This window comes from Thermobia domestica, chromosome 14 (genome assembly GCF_964235325.1).
Source record: "Thermobia domestica chromosome 14, izTheDome1.hap1.1, whole genome shotgun sequence".
Classification (NCBI taxonomy): Eukaryota; Metazoa; Arthropoda; class Insecta; order Zygentoma; family Lepismatidae; genus Thermobia; species Thermobia domestica.
The window spans coordinates 32,009,377-32,030,420 of NC_137467.1; the positions used below are offsets into that span (position 1 = coordinate 32,009,377).

The following is a 21,044-nucleotide window of genomic DNA, read 5'->3' on the forward strand; positions in this document are numbered from 1 at the left end:
ACTGTTCATCCTATAATTAAAAAGAATCAAACTATTTAGTTTATCTTTATATACTATGTTATTTCTGTAATACGAGATTATTGATGATCCCAATTGCCTCAAAATGTAGGAAATGGTGATCAAGGTAGTTGGTAATTTTTTAGGTGTAGCTACTTTTTGGTAAATTTGAATCGTATCTTACGTGTACACAAAACAAAAGAAGATTCCTAGAATAGTAGTCGATAGTCGATACTGCATTTGAAGAATTTGTTTCCGTTTGATATAAGATTTCCCTTAGGTGATGCCCATTACCCCTGTTTCCCCTAATAGTTCATATTTTCTATCCTTGGGAAATCATTTTTTTCTTTTACATTGTGGTCTTGGTCTAATTTTAGCTTGTGTCCTTTTAAAGGTCACGGTTTTTTTTTTTTTTTTTTAAAGATTGATCTCTCTGCAAACTAGTATCCTATTGATATTAGCGAGGTTATTGGTGCAGATACAATATCTACGCTGTATAACTAATATTGTGTTTCAAACCCTTTAATAAACGAAAAAGAAAAAGCCGCCAGAAACCTAATATTGTCTCAGAATATTGCATCGACAGTGTTTTGTTTGTTTAATGTTTCGTTGCTATAGAAACATCGACGTCACTCTTTTCAACATCTAAAGAGCGCCAATTACACAGTAAATTTGAACACGATTAAAACTGAATTGAGTTTGCTAATTTTCGGGGAGTTTACTTTTTATTGAGTTATGCCCTTCCTTCCTCTGTGTTCCGTCGTTAGGCTTTCTCGTAGTCAGCCATTTTTACCGTTTTTCTTTCTGTTTTGAGAAACGCGGTATTATTTAGGACCATAATGTTTGTTTCCTTTATCATCATCATAATCATCATCATCACCATAGTCTAATCCCTATTATTATTATTATTATTATTATTATTATTATTATTATTATTATTATTATTATTATTATTATTATTATTATTATTATTATTATTATTATTATTATTATTATTAATCGGGGGAAGCCGAAATCTCTAGCTACGGCTCTGAATGCAACAGAATATGTGTAAACTACTGTAATTGTTAATCTTCTCCTGGATTGATCGTGTCTTTAGTTATGTGAATTTTTCCAAACAGGGAAAAAGTGCAGGTAAATTTAAGAGGAAAAAGATATAATCAGCACAATAACATGATATAGAGAAATTTCAGAATAAAGGTTTCTTTCAGTTTGAAAGGTCCAGGTAGGCCTAGGTAGCTACTAGAAAAAACTTTAGAAAATCAGTTTCTATTCAACCGTTTCTACAAAAGATGTGAAAGACGGTTTAAAATGTCTTTTCTCTTCTTGGTTGTACCTGATAACCAGTTCCCACAGTACATTCTTCACGTCCATTGTTGAGATATAAATAAAGCAAATGTATTTAAAAAAAAAAAAAAAAGAAAAGAAAAAGTATCTGCACAAACAGCAATTTTCTCACGGTTTGATCAAAATAGTCTATGAGTATTAGGAAGGTAACACAACTTGAAACTAAGCTATATTCTGTTCCTAGCCAGAAGTGGCTGTTTTGCAACTAGAGCTCACTTGGGCTCGCGTGGCGTGCGTGGCGTTTTCTGAACAATGAGACTTGCTCTCATTAATTTCAATGAGACGCTAGCTCAGACTTCTACTTCGTTAAGTTTAATCTCAGTATCCTTAATGTGGCTTGTGCTCATTAATTTCAATGAGGTTCACTCTAATTCAGACTTGCACTTGGTCAAGTTTAGCAGTATTCTCACTGTGATTCGCGCTCACTAATTTCAAATGAGGCTCACGCTAGCTCAGACTTATCCTTGGTCAAGATTGAGCTCAGCGTCCTCAACGTGGCTCGCGCTGACTAATATCAATGAAGCTTATACTAGCTCAGACCTACACATGGTCAAGTTTGGGCTTAGCATCCTCAATGTGAGTGGTGCTCACTAATTTTAATGAGGCTCACACTAGCTCAGACTTCCACTTGGTCAAGTTAGCCTCAGTATCCTCAACGTGACTCGCACTTACAATTTTAATGTGGCTTACGCTAGCTCAAACTTACATTTGGTCAAGTTTGGGCTTAGTATCCTCAATGTGACTCGCGCTCACTAATTTCATTGATATTCACACTAACAGACTTCCACTTGGCCAAGTTTGGCCTCAGTATCTTAAAAATGGTTCTCGTTGACCAATTTCAATGACACGCTAGCTCAGATTTGCACTTGGTCAAGTTTACCTCAGTTTGCTCAATCTGACTCGCGCTCACCAATTTCAATTAGGCTCACGCTAATTCAGACTTGCACTTACAAATTGCAATGAGGCTCACGCTAGCTCAGACTTCCACTTTGTCAAGTTTGAGCTCGGTATCCTTAGTGTGGCTTGCGCTTGCTAATTTCAATGAGGCTCATGCTAGCTCAGTCTTGCCCTTGGTCAAGTTTGTGCTCATATCCACGAGGCTCAAGTTAGCTCAAACTTACACTTGATCAAGTTTGCTAAATGAGACTCGCATTAGCTCATGTTCAAACTCGCTATATAGGAAGGTGTATAGCCAGTAAGGATTATGAGTTTCAATTTAACATTTGTCCCAAACACTTTTCCATATAAAAGGAAATAAATTATTAATCAGCAGCTTTAAAAGCTTTACCTGTCTATCAACGGCGTCGCCAGAAATCTACACTTTTCAATGGCCGACCGATGTTCTAGCTTATACAACACAAAAATTATGGAGAGTAGGACCTACTATGACCGTGGGTTTCGAACCATGAGTGGGGTTGAATAAAGTGGAAGATCAACCTTGTTCCCCTCCATACTACCTCCCCTCCAAGAGGAGGTGCAGCTTACACGACCACACAGCTGCAGTTAATACTTAATACTAAAATATTACTGGTAGCGCTGGCAATAGTGATTCCGAATATTAAAGGTTCTTATACACTTTTTTGTTTTAAATTACATGCATCGTGGATACCCATGGATACTACTTAACAAAAATAGATTGCAGAAACTATACGGCAAATTGTGGATGCGTTAAAATATTAAATAATACTTTTGATAAAATGGATACTTTCAAATATCTAGGATCAATATTAACAGACGAAAATCATATTCACGAAGAAATTAAATGTCGACCAAAAGCAGGGAATTCGTGTTACTATTCGGTTCAAAATCTCTTGTCGTCGCGATTTTTGTCGGGAAATTTGAAACTTAAAATATACAAAATGATAATCAAGCCTGTTGTTCTGTATGGTTGCGAAAAATGATCGCTTACTCTGAGGGAAGAACATAGACTGAAAGTATTTGAGAACAAGATCCTGAGACGAATATTCGGACCCAAGAGGAACGGGAATGGGGAATGGCGGAAACTTCATAAAGAGGAACTACATAATTTATACGGTTTACCCAACATTATTAGGGTCGTCAAGTCTAGGAGGCTTAGGTGGGCAGGTCATGTAGCTAGAATGGAAAAAAGTAGAAACGCTTTCAAAGTGTTGAGTGAAAGACCAATTGGAAAACGACCATTAGGAAGACCTAGGCGCAGATGGGAGGACAATATTAAGATGGATCTATCAGAGATAGGAATACAAAGTAGAAACTGGATCCAATTGGCTAAGGATAGAAGTCAGTTGAGAGCTTTTGTGAACGCGGCATTGAACCTTTGGGTTCCATAGGCCATAGAGTTAGTTAGTTAGTTAGATTGCAGAAACAGATTAATCAGGACAGTACAGGATAATATTGAGACAGATTGCATGCAACGAATGTATGGTGAATAAATGCCTTTAGTAGGGTGACAGTAAAATTTTCAGCTGAAAACGGGACATGTTCCGGCTTTTTAAAAATCATGAGAAATGAGAAACAAGTCAATGCGTAAATTAGTTGCTGTTTACCTTTGCAATACCTAATACAATATATTGTAATATAACATAATATATAAAAACTATAAAATATAAACTGCATTTAACTTACAATACACAGTAGTAGGAAATAATGCTGTCTGCATTTGTTCCTTTGCCCTAACTCGAATCCTTAATATTATGTTGGGTGAGAAGTTGACTCTTGAACTGAGCAGTACTGCAAACTGCCTCTTTGTTATTATTAATATTATACCTTTACAAGAAGTAAATGTACTGGGTTTGTTAATTACTTCTTTCACTTGCATAAAATGGGACAAATACTACTTTTTTCCATCTACTGACGGGACAGATGGGACACGCCCCTAAAGCGGGACTGTCCCGGTCAAAACGGGACCTATGGTCGCCCTAGCCTTTAGGCAAGCGTCCTAATTATTATTATTATTATTATTATTATTGAAAGAATGAGTGTATAAAAACCAAAAGTATGTTTTTAGATGTACTCTTTCTGTACAGACATCTCTATAAATGTTAGATTCAATTCTATGAATAACAATATTCCACAAATTCATCCTACCTATGCTACAACTCACAGATACCATATCTTTCCTGCAATATTAAAAGCTCACTGTACAAACTTTAACCCTCACCGCTGGTCTAGTGGCTAGCGCCGCGCACACCCGAATTCTATTCCCGGTGGGCAGTAGTGATTTCAGAAGACTTTCCCGGGGGATTTTCATACACGAGGGTAAAAGTAGTACTTCGACAATACTAGTAATTCAAATTGTGCACGATTGGAGGTATAGTATGGTGGTAATTTTCCCCCGGATCGCTCCTTGGATTCATCATTGCCGGTGGAAGAGCATTGAACACATTACGGATTCCACCTTTCAAACCGTTGATTCGCGTTTTATATAGCCTCGGCACTAAAAAGAATGCTGTTAATAGAACAGTAGAAACTAAAAAAAAAAAAAAAAAAAAAAAAAAACATAATGGAAATTCCCTTGAATTTCAAAGGAAGGTGCTTGTCAAGGGTAATATTTGGATTTCCAAGAGTTGTCCCACAAAGAACCCAGAAGTATCCCACAGGAATCTGTCAGAAATTCCCGTTTCCTGAACATAAGCGGACATCCGGACGTTCCGATATCCTTATATCGTATTGAATACGACAAGTGAGTTTCATTAACCTTCAAACATACTATGTTTGTGAAACTATTTTCGACCATTTGTCTCGCTTTCATCCAAAAGGTTTGATTTGTTTATTTAGAGAACATTTTGTACTCATACCTCTGAATAAACTGCGCAATATAATAGTAATAATAGTAGTGTTCACAATCCTCTAACAGCGGAAGATTTCACTTTGTGCAATTTTTTCGGTAAGGTATTTTTGCACGCGTTAGTGACTACGTTTGCAAGCTGTTGCACATCATCTTTCCCGCTGGTATATACGTACGCTGTAGTATAAAGTAGGTGGTTCAAGTGATGGTATTATACTGACCGGAGCAAAAGAAGCATTGGGGGGACAAGAGGGTGTGTGACCATAGCCAAGGGGCGAAAGGAAGAGGTGATAGCAGGGGATAAACAGCAAAATAAAAATTAGAAATAAAAAAGAAACAAGCGAAGAGAAGAATTACTGCCAGAATGAAGAATTGTGGTTGTTATCCGTGCTCCCTACGCCCTTCCTGTTGCACTGGCCAATGGTCAAGCGAAAGAGATTGAGGATGTGAACAACAGAAGGTCTGGGTCAATGGTGCTTAGTAGGCGGTGTCCGGTTTTATAAAGTATGGTAAAAAGAAAGAAAGAGATAAAAAAAAGCATGTGGAAGATGTGTGCTTCCTGTGACGCATGCATGCTTCAACGTTTCAAACATAATTTGTTCTGTAACTCGTTATACACTTACTTAAAAGAGTGAATATGTGAACCACATACTCACTTTTTCCCGTGGCAAAGACGCTCTCTGTATACACCATCGACATCTTAAATAATATGTTGAACAAAATGGAGTAATTAAAAGGCAATGGAACTTTAACCGTGCATCCAAGTTGTTTCATAATATGCATGGTGTGTTTGGTGATGCTCGATTTGAAATACCCGCTTTAGAAAAAAAAAGTTACGCAATGTTTCCGTTCGTGGCGTGGAAGTTGTTAACATGAGAAAAGCATTTACGTTATACTTTTTTTTTTCAAAGATGGACGAACTAAAGAGAAAAAAAAAAGTTCTCACACTGTGAACAAAGGACAATATATATTAGCATGCAAATGTACTTCTATATATCCCGTGTTTGTTTGCTCGAAAAACTCAAATGTATTTTTAACACTCTAAAGTTAAAAGAAACTGGTAAACTCTCGTGGGATTTTTGATATGGCATTGAAGCTTAAATCGCATTTGACTTTGAGTTGCCCTCGGTACGCTGATGATATATTTATTTATTCAATAGTTCTACATTCAGGTCATTATATTATTCTGCAAATCTGTTGTTGTGTGAGACTTATATACAGGTTTAATATAATCTACCAAAATCACTACTTTTCAGGTGTCTAGAACTCTACAGCACAACATACTGGAAGATTCTCTATGATGGAATAATAGAAGTGATTTTAGGTGACTTCCGCTGACCAAATAGTATAGTTTAAACTAAATAATTCATTGTTAGTTTGTTGTGGTGTGATACTTGAAAACAGGACTAAGGGCTTCCATGGAATAGGCTGACTCTAAAAACAGTCACCAGATTAGAGAGAGAGAGAGAGAGAGAGAGAGAAAGTATGAGCTCTGTAAACTGCAACATGCATTTACTGTGATTGAGGCCGTAGAACATAGTTAAAGCTGGACGGTTCGAGGAATCACAAACCACAGTTTCGGTTTGTAATATGAACCGATTTCAAGCGGTTTACCTTGGGTGCACGGTGGCTCAGGGATAGGGCCCTTACCTGTGATGGGTAGGGTACGTCGTTTGATCCCAGGGCAAGTAAACTTGAGATAGATAACATCATGCTCGTGGGTTTTTCCGGGACACTCCCACTTTCTCATTCCACCAATTTTTCCACCGTAATTCACTCACTTTAATCATCGTCTCCCTTAACCTAAGAGGCATAATCGTGGGACATTAAACGCAAAGATTTTATTCCATTTCATTTTCAAACGGTTAACCGAAACCAAACGGAACCGAAAATCGGTTGTATTTTCTACTAATCATTAACGCGTTCTCACAAAAAATATATAGAGTAGAACACGAGAAATCGTAATTTCGTTCAAAAGTGAAACAGCAGATTCATAATACCTTACCCTGAAAAGAAAGCATTACATATCTTTCGGAACTTTCCCAAAATATGTATGGATATTCTGAAAAGTGTCAATCTCGTGTCTCTTTTCCAACAAAACTGAAGCAAATTACGGTTCAGTTGCTGAAATAAACCGACACATTCTGTTTGAACCTTAGCTTGAACCCAAATCGGTTAACCGGGTTTTGGAACACGTCTAAACACAGTAAGATAATTCGGATTGAGTTGCCAACTACCGAAAGAAAAACACGCTAAATCACGAAAATTATCAATATAACGTAATTTGAACGTATAAACTCACAATATACGAGAAGTATTAAACACATTGACTGCCACACTAGAAATATTACAGCATAAAACATCATGAGTCACATGCACATCATGCGGCTCCCAAGATACAGATACGTTTGAGTTTATTTCACAAGACACCGGAGAGTTAAAACTTGCGTAAGGTAAGTTCAACTTGTAATGACAGTTGGTGCGTCGATCATTTTAACTTTGTGTTCCAGCTACATAATAACTTTACAATTATATTTGCTTACTAAAACTAGGAATGCAATGGATATACCCGATTGCAATGAAATGAGCTGAGCGAGCTTAAACTACGTAATCAGGAAGCGTTTTTCGGTGATTATTCCTCGATGGTACATCGGATTTTTGATTTCGACCTATGTTGTCACTCAGCACGACATACTCTATCAGCGTGCTAAGTTTGGTTAAAATCGGCCAAACGGTCTAGGAGTAAGCGTTTTTCGGTGATTATTCCTCGATGGTACATCGGATTTTTGATTTCGACCTATGTTCTCACTCAGCACGACATACTCTATCAGCGTGCTAAGTTTGGTTGAAATCGGCCAAACGGTCTAGGAGTAAGCGTTTTTCGGTGATTATTCCTCGATGGTACATCGGATTTTTGATTTCGACCTATGTTCTCACTCAGCACGACATACTCTATCAGCGTGCTAAGTTTGGTTGAGATCGGCCAAACGGTCTAGGAGTAAGCGTTTTTCGGTGATTATTCCTCGATGGTACATCGGATTTTTGATTTCGACCTATGTTCTCACTCAGCACGACATACTCTATCAGCGTGCTAAGTTTGGTTGAGATCGGCCAAACGGTCTAGGAGTAAGCGTTTTTCGGTGATTATTCCTCGATGGTACATCGGATTTTTGATTTCGACCTATGTTGTCACTCAGCACGACATACTCTATCAGCGTGCTAAGTTTGTTTGAGATCGGCCAAACGGTCTAGGAGGAGTTCGCGGACAACCAAACGGCTAACCCGAGTATAAGAGCTTCGCTTCGCTAAGCTCAATTACATTTTTATGATTGGAAAAAGTTATTATGTAAGGTTTATAAGTGAAAATAGATCTTTAAAAAACAATGAATTATTATCAAATTCTTCTGTAAATATAATCAAGAATAGACAAAGGAAAGGGGTTCAAACTCTTGAAACAAAATGAAAGGTTTTAGATTTTCAATTGCTACGTCTTATAACAGGAACCAAACATGCTAAGTCTAAATGTTATAGAGCAGGCAGAAAATTATCGCACAAGACTTTTAGAATAATATAAACTTAAGAAAAATATGGTCTTGAATACAACAACAACAACAGCAACAACAACAACACTACCACTAGTAACAATATAAGCCTTTAGGAGGAAGAAAAGTTTATTTTGTGGAACCTTGAATAAAGAGTTGAGAAAAAGAATTATAAAATGTTTCGTGTGGAGTATTATGCTGTACGGGTCAGAAAAATGATCATGACACAAAAACGATGTAAAACAACTGAAAGCTTTCGAAATGTGGGTGTGAAGAAGAATGGAGAGCATTAGCTGGGTCGAGCGGAAAAGGAATGAGGGGATGTTAGAAATGGTGAGGGGAAAAAGAATAGTTTTAGATATTATTAAGAAGAGAAAGATAAACTGGTTAGGATATTGGCTAAGAAGGAACTGTATCATGAGGGATGTGCAAGAAGGTATGGTGGCAGGAAAGAGAGGAAGGAGACAAAGAAGACTACAATTGATGGACGATATCAAAACACAAAAATCGTACATGAAGGCGAAGAGGTTAGCAGAAGACCGTGGAGCATGGAAGCTTCTCAGTTGCTGCAAATGACCTGCCAATAATGGCAGAATATCTATGACGATGATGAAGAAGAAGAAGAAATGATGTCAAATAAAAACAGGTAACAGGGCACAACAGGTCAGTATTCTAAACTGTACGTTGCAAAGGACGAATGTAGAGGAATTGTTAATTTTCACATTGTTAACGAGAAATATTAGGTTCGAATCCTGAAGCTGGCCATATTTCTCCAGGTGCTACTTGAGTTTCACAGGCGATGATATGGCACTATAATAATACCTAGACCTCTCGAGACCTTTCACGAGAGTTTTTTTTTTTTCATTTTCTAGTTTTTAAATTATTGGATTTTATATTTAAGATGATAAAAACTATCAAATATTTTATGTCCGGTATTATTAATTATTATCAGACGATATGGAATATACATGTAGGCTACATATTTATATATACACATCCCACACCTTTTGTAAACTTATCAGACTTAAGGGTCTTCACTATAGAGAAATTAAACTATCGTTAGAGTTTTTTCTGTAATATTTTCAAAACAAATAAAAATATTCGATAGTGAACTAGACAATATTATTTTGCATATGGTACCGTTATCACAACTCAACTATCTGCATTCAATTTTCATCTGTAGATAGATATAGCATTTTTTGCGGATTCTGTGAATCGCGGCATACCAAAAGCAGATAGTTGAATTGTGATAAAGGTATCACATGCAAATAATATTGTCTAGTTCACTACGTTTTTTGCTTTTCGAATATTTTTATTTGTTTTCAAGATATTACAGAAAAGCTTTAAAATTAGCGGTAGTTTAATTTCACTGTAGTGAAGACCCTTAAGAGTTCTCCTATTGGTGTAGTCGCCAGCGCGCTCGCCTTCGATGCACGTGGTCCCGGATTTGCTTCCGGGTGGGAGAACATTGAACATGTAGTTCGGGTTCCACCTTACACTGAAATCTACATTTCATGTAGCCCCGGTGTTGAATGAACGTTAAACTACCAGCAACTTAGCAGATAATCGTAGAACTTATTAGTAAACTTCTTTCATTATCATTTAAAAAAGAAAATAAACGAGTCAGCCATAAACGAGAATCATTAGATGAAAACGAAACTTTAGTTACAGTTTGTGAAAACGAAATTAAATATTAAAACAATAAAAAAAACACGTTAATTAACGAGTTAACATATTCTTGCTTAATCTAAATCATTCATAAACTCCATTATTTTCGCATTAACTCGAACACTTCTCATGCTATAAGCATAACTGCACATTACGAGAGCTGATATCCTAACAGGTTGACTTCGTTTGCGTGACGTCACGTTAAAATGCTTCTGTTAAATCTTCAGTCATGATGAGTCCGGCGACAAATTTTGAATTCCTTACCTGCAGAAGAAGAAGAAGACCAAAAACTCATAACCGAACATCAACATTATGGATGAAGAAAAGCGCGGGACCAACAGAATAATAATAATAATAATGATACAAAACACTTGGAACTGTTTACTAAATTAAAAACTGAACCCTAAAGGGCAACGTTCGAAAGAAACTGTTAATTACGGAGGAAAGAAAATATTAAGGGGGAAAAAAATATAACACGCACAAAAATAGTTAACAGAAACATGAACATTAATACGTATACACTATACACTAAATTTGTAAGTTTAACTGACCACAGATTACTTCCTACATGGGAAGTATTATAATGAAAATCACTGTATTTTTTTTTTTAAAAATCATGAACTTTCTTTTTTAATTTTATACTACAGTATATTGAATCTCATCAGAAACTTTCATTGCCTACAAGTATTGCTTTTTTTAAGCTGTGGACATAATGAAAACAAATAAATCTTGACAATATGAAATGTCAGAGATACGCTTACCCTAAATGTGTATACAAGCGATATGTTTGTAGATTATTCACAATATGACACAGAGAAAAAGGTATGTGGCGTATGTAAAAACGTAGATTACATGCGTAAATCCTGTAGTTTTTGGATTTAATGTACGGCTATGTAACATCCTGTAGCAAACGTATAACTGAAAACGTGTCCTTTATAATACTTTCCGTATAAGTGTTCCATCTGTACGTGCTTTCCGTACGAAAGAAAGAACTGTATATCAGCGGTAAGCATCTCACATACAGATGGCCGTATGAAACATATAGCTGACGTATGTAACATACGTATAAGTATGTACAGTGACGTATTTACGATTTTGTATCGGGGGGCTTTGCTAACTTTAGGGTGGCTTTGCCTGGAAATGTGAAAATTCCGGAGCTCTGATTATTATGCCCCCCCCCCCCCCCCCCCGGAGCTCTGAGAGTGCCCTCGGAGGAGATAACGTTAATATGTACTAGAATAGTACTATCAATGGGAGACAGATACATTAGGCGGTGATTTATGTCTGTAACTGCCAACCTTGAACAGATAACTGACAATTGGACGTCTTGTTCCGCGTACTTCTGAGAACTGTAAGGCAAGTAGCAGTAGGCTTTGTTAAGGGGATGCGGCACAGGATCGACACGGCACAGGATCGACACGGCATACGACCGACAATTCAGCTCAGAAACCTGTTTCGGTCCTGTGCCGTGTCGATCCTGTGCCGTTTCGGTCCTATGCCGTGTCGATCCTATGCCGTGTCGATCCTGTGCCGTTTTGCTCTCACACCGCTGCTCTGAAATAATTTAACTTTTAATAATGTGCCTAAAAAAATAATATTTTTATTATCTGTTTAATCTTTGCTCTTACAAATTATAAAGTCCTGTCGATTCTATGCCTGTGCAAGTTATATGCATAGAATACGTACGATCGAAACGGCATAGAGCCGACACGGCATAGGACCGAAACGGCACAGGATCGACACGGCACAGGATCGACACGGCGCAGGACCGAAACGGCATAGGACCGAAACGACGCACGATCATCCCCACTGCGTAGTATCTATAAAACCAAATATTTATTTCTCATAAAAGCAATCAGAGACCTGTCAATTGATTTTAAAATATAAGAATTATAAGATTTTTACTATATGAATATTAATAATTGTGAGTGACAAAAGAATGATAGTGCTAAATGGACAAAATATAATTTCTTGTGTGCTTGGTCAAAAGCATTTCTATATGTATGGAATACTTATATTTATTATTATTATTATTATTATTATTATTATTATTATTATTATTATTATTATTATTATTATTATTATTATTATTATTACGTTTTAACTCGTTTTGAAATCATGGCCTGATTCCACTAGAAAGCGAAAGCCATGAGAAATGTAAGCAAAGTAGTAATATGGAATACTTTTAATGTTGCTCACTAGAGGAAACATGCTCGCATGTCTTCTCGTCTCGATATCGAGACCACAAGAGACTTTTTTAATAAGAAGCTCAGTTGGGAAGTAATAACTGAGCCGATGGCTCGAGCCGGCTCGCTTGGGGTGAACCATCGGCTCGAGCTGGCTTGGTTGGATGAACCATCTGCTCGGTTCGGCTCATCTGGGCCGAAGGCTCTTGCTGACACGGTTCGGTGAGCTGTTGGCTCGGCTCACTTCTCGGTTCGGGTCCATAGTGAGTGAGCTGTGAGCCCAGCTGCTCAAGTTGTTTACAATTGTAAACCCGGGCCGAACAGTTTTGAAGATATTTGGCCAGTGCCCTATAACTTTTAACAATGTTTGGCTCGAGCCCGAATACTCAACCTAAACCCTCAACCCAAATTCACAAGCTCGTGAACAATATCCTTGACTCCTAGAATTCACGACTACCGAGGTTAGCAATCAACTAGTTTTTTAGTATTCAAACACACACCGCGTTTCTTTCATGTTTAAACACAGTGTTGTTATAATTATAATTATAATTATTATTTATTATTAATAATAATAATAATAAAAGTTGTACTAGTAGTAGTACTAGTATCATTGATAACCTATATTGTCTATGCAAGATACTTGAAGAGAATACTCGAAACTACAAACCAGATTTGGTTCGACTCGACCCGAATTCGAGTCGAGTTGGAGGAAATTTTTCGAATCGCGTTCAAAGATGTCTGTTTTTAGTCGAATCGAGTTTCAAAGAATACTCGCTCGTACTCACTCGTGCCCATCGTAGGATGACCACATTCTAACAATCGAAAAATAGGACACAAGTATAATAGTACTGTATATGATATCTTACTGCGTCGGCAATACGCATATCATTATTTCAATTAATGTTAACCTTAAGTTAATGAACATTTTTGTTAAGAAGAAGCACTGAACAAAATTATTAAAGGAATTAAACACAACTCCAAATGCTTTGATGAATAACAAATTGGTATATTTTATGAACGTACAGTCAAAGTTCGTGTTGGGCTAAATAATAATAATAATAATAATAATAATAATAATAATAATAATAATAAATTTCGAAGCGTGGTATTATTTTAAGAAATGAAAGAAAATTTAGACCGGCACAAAGGAACTTCTATTTAACTTGGTTAGCATCACTGTCATAAGTTCAATAAGAAACCTTTCCTACTTTACCGATATCTCAACAAGGCCTTCTCAGTAAAAGCGATGTATTGTAAAAAATGGTTTGTTGATTGTTCTCCATCCCTAGTCTTCTGAGGAGTGTTAAAAAACACAGCGGTTCATCATTCAGGAAAAGAGTGTGTTTGATTCAAAATATTGTGAATAAAGAATGAAACATTAAGATATTGCAAATAAATTAACTCTGGACATTTCGCAGGACATTTTAAAGAAGAAGGATATTTCTCGATTTCCTAGACATCTTCGCAACACGCAGGACAGCTCTTTGAAAAACAGTACTGTACTGCAAAAATCAGTACGTCTGGTTACCCTAGCCCATCCCTACGAGTAACGCAGTATGGCATTTTAGCCAATGTTACCTTATATGAAAATATTCATAACTTATAGCTGTCAAGTAAAAATGTGTCCTTGCATTTGCATAAAGCAATTCAGAAAGGGCAATAATAATAATAATAATAATAATAATAATAATAATAATAATAATAATAATAATAATAATAATATGGAACCCAGATACAAAAATTAACTCACTAAAAATAGAAAAAATCCAGTCCAAATTTCTTAGATATCTTGTATATAAGGAAACACTAATTCATTAAATAGGAATTTTGAAACTCTAACCCTCAAACAAAGAAGAACGTTATCTGACATGATATTTTTGTACAAGGTACTTAATAATAAGTTAGACTGCAACGAATTGCTTTCGAGCTTTCAAATAAGCATTCCAGGTAGGAAAACACGTCCAGAAAACTATAACTTCTTTTATTGTGCAAAAGCAAGGACTAATATCCTAAATAAGTCGCCAACATGGAGGATTAGTGCAACCTACAACAGACTCTTAAAAATTACAAATAATATAGATATTTACGCTGATTGCCTCACAAGGTTTAAAAGGGAAATTGTAAACATATTATTTCATGAAAGATGAACACTGTAATTGGGTATAATACCTGTTGTGTTCTGTTTCAATAAATAAATAAATAAATAAATAAATAAATAAATAATAATAATAATAATAATAATAATAATAATAATAATAATAATAATAATAAAAGCGATAGTAATAGTAGTACGGAAAATTGAAGTGATAACATTTGTTCACATATTCTAAGTTTCAGACCTAAAAGTAACGCGTTACTTTCGAAGTAAAGTAACAGTTACTTTTTGGGGGCAAGTAACGCGTTACATTTTAGGAAAAAGTAAAGTAACTTGTAACGCGTTACATTTTTACATGTAACTTACCCAAAACTGTCCATGGGAAAATTGTTCACTGCTCGGGCCAAGATTGTTTCTGACTGTCGACAGATGGATGCCGTTTATGGCAGACCTTTGCCTGAAGTACTGCCCAAAGTTTGTAGTCCAACGGGTTAAGATCCGGGCTGCTAGAAGGCCAATCAGTGGTAGAAATGAAGTGAGGGACGTTCCGCGCCAGCCAGTCCTAAGTTGGTTTCGCTGTGTGGCCTGGAGCGGAATCCTGTTGGAAGGTCCACCTTTCTCCAGGGAACATGGTAGCAGATAGTGGTTACACTATAGGTGTTAGCACTGTGTTCTGGTATACCTTGGCAGATGTTTTAACACCTTGTTCGCAAAAATACAGCTGGGTTGTGCTTGAGTAGCTCACTCCCCACCAAACCATCACTAAGGCAGCATGATGTGTCGGGTGTCATCCAGAAGTCCTAAACGGCAGAACTCCTAAAAATATAGGCACTAGACCTGAATTTTAGTACTTCTGCAGTTTAGGACTTGTGGCACGGTATGATTTTTAGGATTTCTGCCGTTTAGGACTTGTGCCGCGATATGATTTTTAGGACTTCTGGCGTTTAGGACTTCTGCCTTTTAGGACTTGTGCCGTTTAGGTCTTGTGCCTTTTTCATTCACTTGCTTTAGTTCTGAAATTCGCCACCACCCCACGAAATTGCGACGATGCAGCAACTAGTTGGCAATAATGTCACGAACGTAGCTAATTCCAACAATAACAGCTATATTTGTACTACTAAGATTATTATTATCACTATCTGTTCTGCACTTATACGTGAATTACATAATACAACTTATTTCATTCTAAGAATTAATTACATAATTAGTTAAGAAATTCGTTTCTTTCGAATGGAGATACGAGAATCCCAAGACAAATTCCTAAAACAAAAATAAATAAATAAAAAATTGAAAAAATGTTTAAAAAGCATATTTTACCAGACTTCTGAAAGCAAGAAAACATTCAGAATTTCAATATATACTGTGTGGAGTGAATTTTATTAAGAGTAAGACAAAAATCCACCAAAGTTTACTTAATTAAGACAAAAGCTCACTAGACATTTCACGAGTGAACATTAAATACCAACGGTATACATAAAGAACGCAGTAGATTTAAAATTGAACAAAGAACATTTACTATGCAATACATTGGGTGACATTCATAAGTTCTAAACGGCACAAGTCCTAAAAATATAGGCACTAGACCTAAATTTTAGGTCCTGTGCCATTTTTGCAGAAATTACTACATAGTCATTTAGGGGTGTAGCCTGCAATTTTTTCTAGGGGAGCTTGATTTTTATATATTAAAAGCAAATCAAAAGTTTATTTTCAGATTACGAAAGCTTCAATAAGACAATAAATTTATACATATTACACATGTACATAAATACATAATATTATTGTATTTCCAGTTACTTCCTTTTTGAAACCTGGACCTTGACAGAGCGTAAATTTAAAACCACAGCTTGTGGGAAATGTACGAATAAGTTAGTTATAAGAAATCGGAAACTGTTCATGGAAGTCCATTTGTTTGACTGTATTTATCTTCTGTACTCTTATATAAAAGAGTAAAGATGAGTGATTTTTGGGCATACTACTACAAGTAGAGTCGATACATTTTAGTTATAAAATATAATTTTCTTATGAAAGCAGTACATAAGAAAGAATTTTTGGAAATAAGTATCGTAAAAAGGGTGGGGTAAGATTTTTTAAAGGGTAGTGTATCTCGCAAGTTTCTAAAGCTAGTAAAATAAAACTTGGCATATAAGCTTTCCTATTAAAAAAAAAAAAACTGAAAATTGAAAATTGAAAATTGAACACATAAAAGGGAAAGAGCAAAGGGAGCACATTTTTTTATGTTCGATTTCCCCATTACTTACTCAGAAAATATGTAAATAAATTAAGGAAGGATTTGTTTAAGCTAGATGCGTGAAACTCGGCATTTGAACTTTTAACTAAAAGTAATAAAATACTATATGTTTCAGCGTCTTGAAAATTGCACTTCTAAGCGAAAGGAGGGTCAGTTTCTATAATATTAAAATATCCCACTGCTTATGAGATTTGGGCAGAAAACTCTTTTTTCTTTAGGCCTCGGTTCATCCAGTTAAGCAAACGAGAGTACAAAGTGGCTGATTAATTAGGCTCTTTTAATTATTTTAACATGTTGACGTAGTTTAATTCTTTTAAAACTGTATTCTTTCACATTCTATTATAAACATATTTCATTTGCTGTAATTATTAAACACGTTTAATAAACATAAAACAGACTAACCTCCGGTCCCGGCCAGAATATGTTTTTGGTGTTAAGCCATCATTTGCCGTCCGTAACATAACCTTTGATTTAAACTTCACGTACTATCAAGACTCAAGTCTCAGAAATGTAGCGTATATGAAATATACTACTTCTACTACTACTTTATATTAATTAAAACAATATATTTTTCTTCTTGAATGGTCAGCGCAAAATTACCAGAAATATCGATCAGGGATTATTGATTAAAATATTTGTGAAGCAAGATGAAGATTGAAACAGAGTATTAAAGATAACAATAAGATTGAGCAGTAAAAGCTTTTGTCTCTGGCCCAATGAAACGAATGCTTTGTTCAATGTCAAAGTAGTTAAATCGTGAAGTTAATTAAGTTAGTGTTTTATGTATTCCTTTTTTTTTCAGCGTTTGAATTGGCATACTCAGAAGTTGAAGAGAATAATGATATACCTAATCCTGTGAAAAAAAAAAAACTGTAATATTCCCTTCATTTCTTCTTCACTGAAATTCGGGTCACTTAAGAGTCCCGAGAAATATTTCCGGGACGCAGATCTCGATTCTGTAACGGTCCCGGATTTTCCGGGACGAATTGCAACTCTACGTCGAGAGCTTCTGATTTCGGTTCACTTCAGCTTGTTAAATTTTATATTTATCTGGTTGTTTTATTTTTATTTTTATGATATTGTTCTAAAAGGAAACGTTGTTAAAAAAAATTGTGCAGCTACCAACTGTGTAGTGTAATAGGCGCGCACCCAGAAATTCTTGTTAGGAAGGCTCCGATAATAAAAGATGTTTAGGTAGTATCTGAAATGTGTTATTCAAAGGCAAAAATAAAAAAAATAAAAAACCGGTAATTTTTAAGTGCTAACTAGGGATGATTCATCATGCGAAAATCTTGAATGTTTTCATTAGTTGGCAACACTGCCAGATTTGTATGCTAAGAACGCGATTACACACACATTATGTTTTCCATTGTCCAATGCTGCTTCTGTCACATTCGTTATATATTCTTTCGATGACACGCACGTCATTTGCAACATTGTGATGCTTACACTTGTTTGGCAACACTGACAGCCTAGAATGGTTGGGAGACGGTCACACTCATCGTCTTTTATAGCAGGGGCAGCAAGAGAAGGTTTCCGACAGTTCACAACGGCCTTGCCACTACTCACGTATCAAGGCTTTTTTCAGTGCATCTATAATGACCATTTAACTAATGGTGTAAGACAGACTAACCGTGTTTGGTAACACTAGCACCAACGTAGAAGTTGCATTATCCCTCCGCATGTGGTAAGAAACTTCAGAGACCATCTTTTGTTGGCCCTGCTATAGTTATAGCGTAGTTTTTGCTAAGCTTGGTGTATAAACGTTTCATCGCACGGAACCTGTTTTACAGCTTCTTATTTTTAAAATTGGTTGCCAACACTGACAAACTGGAGTTCTTGGGAGATGAATACGTTCACAGTATATTTTCACTAGTGGTGAATGATATTTATGCCACATTTCATGGATATGCATTCAGTGGCTCAGAAACCATCTGCCACATTGTATTTACAATTCATTGGCAACACTGATCGAATGGGTACGCGTGGGTACAAAGCGATATTATAATACCCTTGCCCGGGTCACTTTCTAGCAATTAGCCGTAAAGGATCATGACGGGCTGAAGCACTTACGCGTGATGCATCGTAACATTCAGTTTTACTTCTGTCGAATACGACATACATAGGGTCAAAAACACCAACAAACACTTCCCTTATAAGGTCAGATTGCGGGTTTGCCCGTGATTTGAAAACTGTTTCGTACTTGTAATGGCAAAAGCTTTCAGAAGATATATAGGGTTTCCTAAGGTACTGTACTTGGTCCCGGTAAGAGCTATATTTTCACGTAAAATAATGAAATTAGATTGTTTTTATCACAAAAAAAAAAAAAAAAAAAAAAAAATAGTACAGATGATGAGGAAGATCAAATCTTTGGTTTATGACAAGTATTTCTCTGGTATACAAGTAATTACAATTTGATTAAGAAAGTGTGCAAATGTACACAGTATGTTAGAAAAATAACGGAACTTTTTAAATTAAACCAAATGAATTAGGTATTTTACCAATTGTACTTTATTTATTCAAAATACATCACTTCCGCATCAATACACCGCAGGGCACGTTCAACGAATGCTAGTAGAGTTTGTAATGTCCTTTCGGAAGCGCCTCAATGACCCTCGTCACGGTAGATTGCACGTGTGTAACATTTTCATTGAATGTTCTTTCCTGGCTAATTTTAATTTTGGGAAGGAAATAGTCAGACGGCGATATAGAACGGTTCAGTTAAATTATTGAGCCATTAAAATGCCAACTCCGTTGAATAAAAATCCATTTATTTATTGTTTTTGTTGTCCTGACAACGACATTCCAAAATCCTATTATTTAAAACATATAAAAACATATGACTATCTTTTTATATCGATATTATAATTAAAATATTTCTTTTTCTTCTTATTCTTCGAATTATATAATCAGCCTAGTACATATTTTAAAATATCTTACGCCCTAATAAAATAAGGATTTACAAGTAGTAAAAATATACAAATATACAACGTACTGTTGTATATTATGGCGCTCAACGGAATTTTCCTTTTTATTTATTTACTCAATAAAAAGAAAAATAATTCTGGACCGTTCCTTTAAATGTTAATTATTCGAGTTTTCGAATGCACCTCGTATACTTGAAAATTACAATTCATATAAATATACATATATATCATATTTAATTTTACACACTGCCCCAAATCCCAGGGGGGACGAGGGGGACATGTCCCCTCAATCTTGGACCTGGGGGACTGTCCCCCCCCCAATAATCTGACTTAAAAAATGCTTCTTGAGATAAGTGTAATGATTTGTGTCCGACTGCCACAAAGGAATGTAAGATGAAATTGGTTTCTCTTGGCTTTTCCATTTTTTAAAAAGAATCGTATTCTGTAGTATTTCAAACTGAACTTCGTGCTGTAGTGCGTTTAGTAATCTCGTCAATATGTATTAATTCCACTTCCACTACTTGGGTACAAATTGCAATAAATGCCAGAGAACGATATGCCCCTCTCCTCGTGCTGGAAAGTTGTCTCAGCTGTAGATACGGGCACAAATTCCGGGGAAATGGGGAGACATGTCCCCCCCCAACATTGGAACTGGAGGTACTCCCAATAATCCGATTTGAAAAGTGCTTTTTTTGCAGATAAGCGTCATGATTTGTGTCCGACTTCCACAAAGGAAAGTGAAATGAAATTTGTTTCTCTTGGCTTTTCCATTTTTAATGAAAATGAAGGCGTGCGACTTTGCGTGACGTAACCTGATATGAAATCTTATCTCCTCCTCTCTCCTACTCCCTACACACGAAGAGTATATAGACTATCCAGTGTCGGTAGAACCCATCTTTTCAGTAAATGCGCATTTAATCTATTTGTAGTATCAGCCTAGGCATCTACTCATGCTTCTTAAGCTAACTAAATCTATAGCGTATGGAACCCGAAGGTTCAATGCCGCGTTCACAAAAGCTCTCCACTGACTTCTATCCTTAGCCAACTGCATCCAGTTTCTACTTTGTATCTTATTTTTGCGAGATCCATCTTAATATTATCTTCCTATCTGTGCCTAGGTCTTCCTAATGGTCGTTTTCCGATTGATCTTACCAAGAAACACTTTGAAAGCGTTCCTACTTTCTTCCATCCTGGCTACAGTATTGAATTCAGACATTTTCACCCGGGGGGGAATTTCAACATCTCGGGGGGAAGCGCTGTTTTTCTGT

The 21,044-nt window shown here is 36.1% G+C and overlaps 1 protein-coding gene across 1 annotated transcript in view; it reads right to left on the reverse strand.

Annotated features, from left to right (window-relative positions):
• Positions 1 to 21,044, reverse strand: part of LOC145669613 (uncharacterized) — a 242,005-nt gene that overhangs the window by 14,077 nt on the left and 206,884 nt on the right. The gene's annotated exons all lie outside the window — the stretch shown is intronic.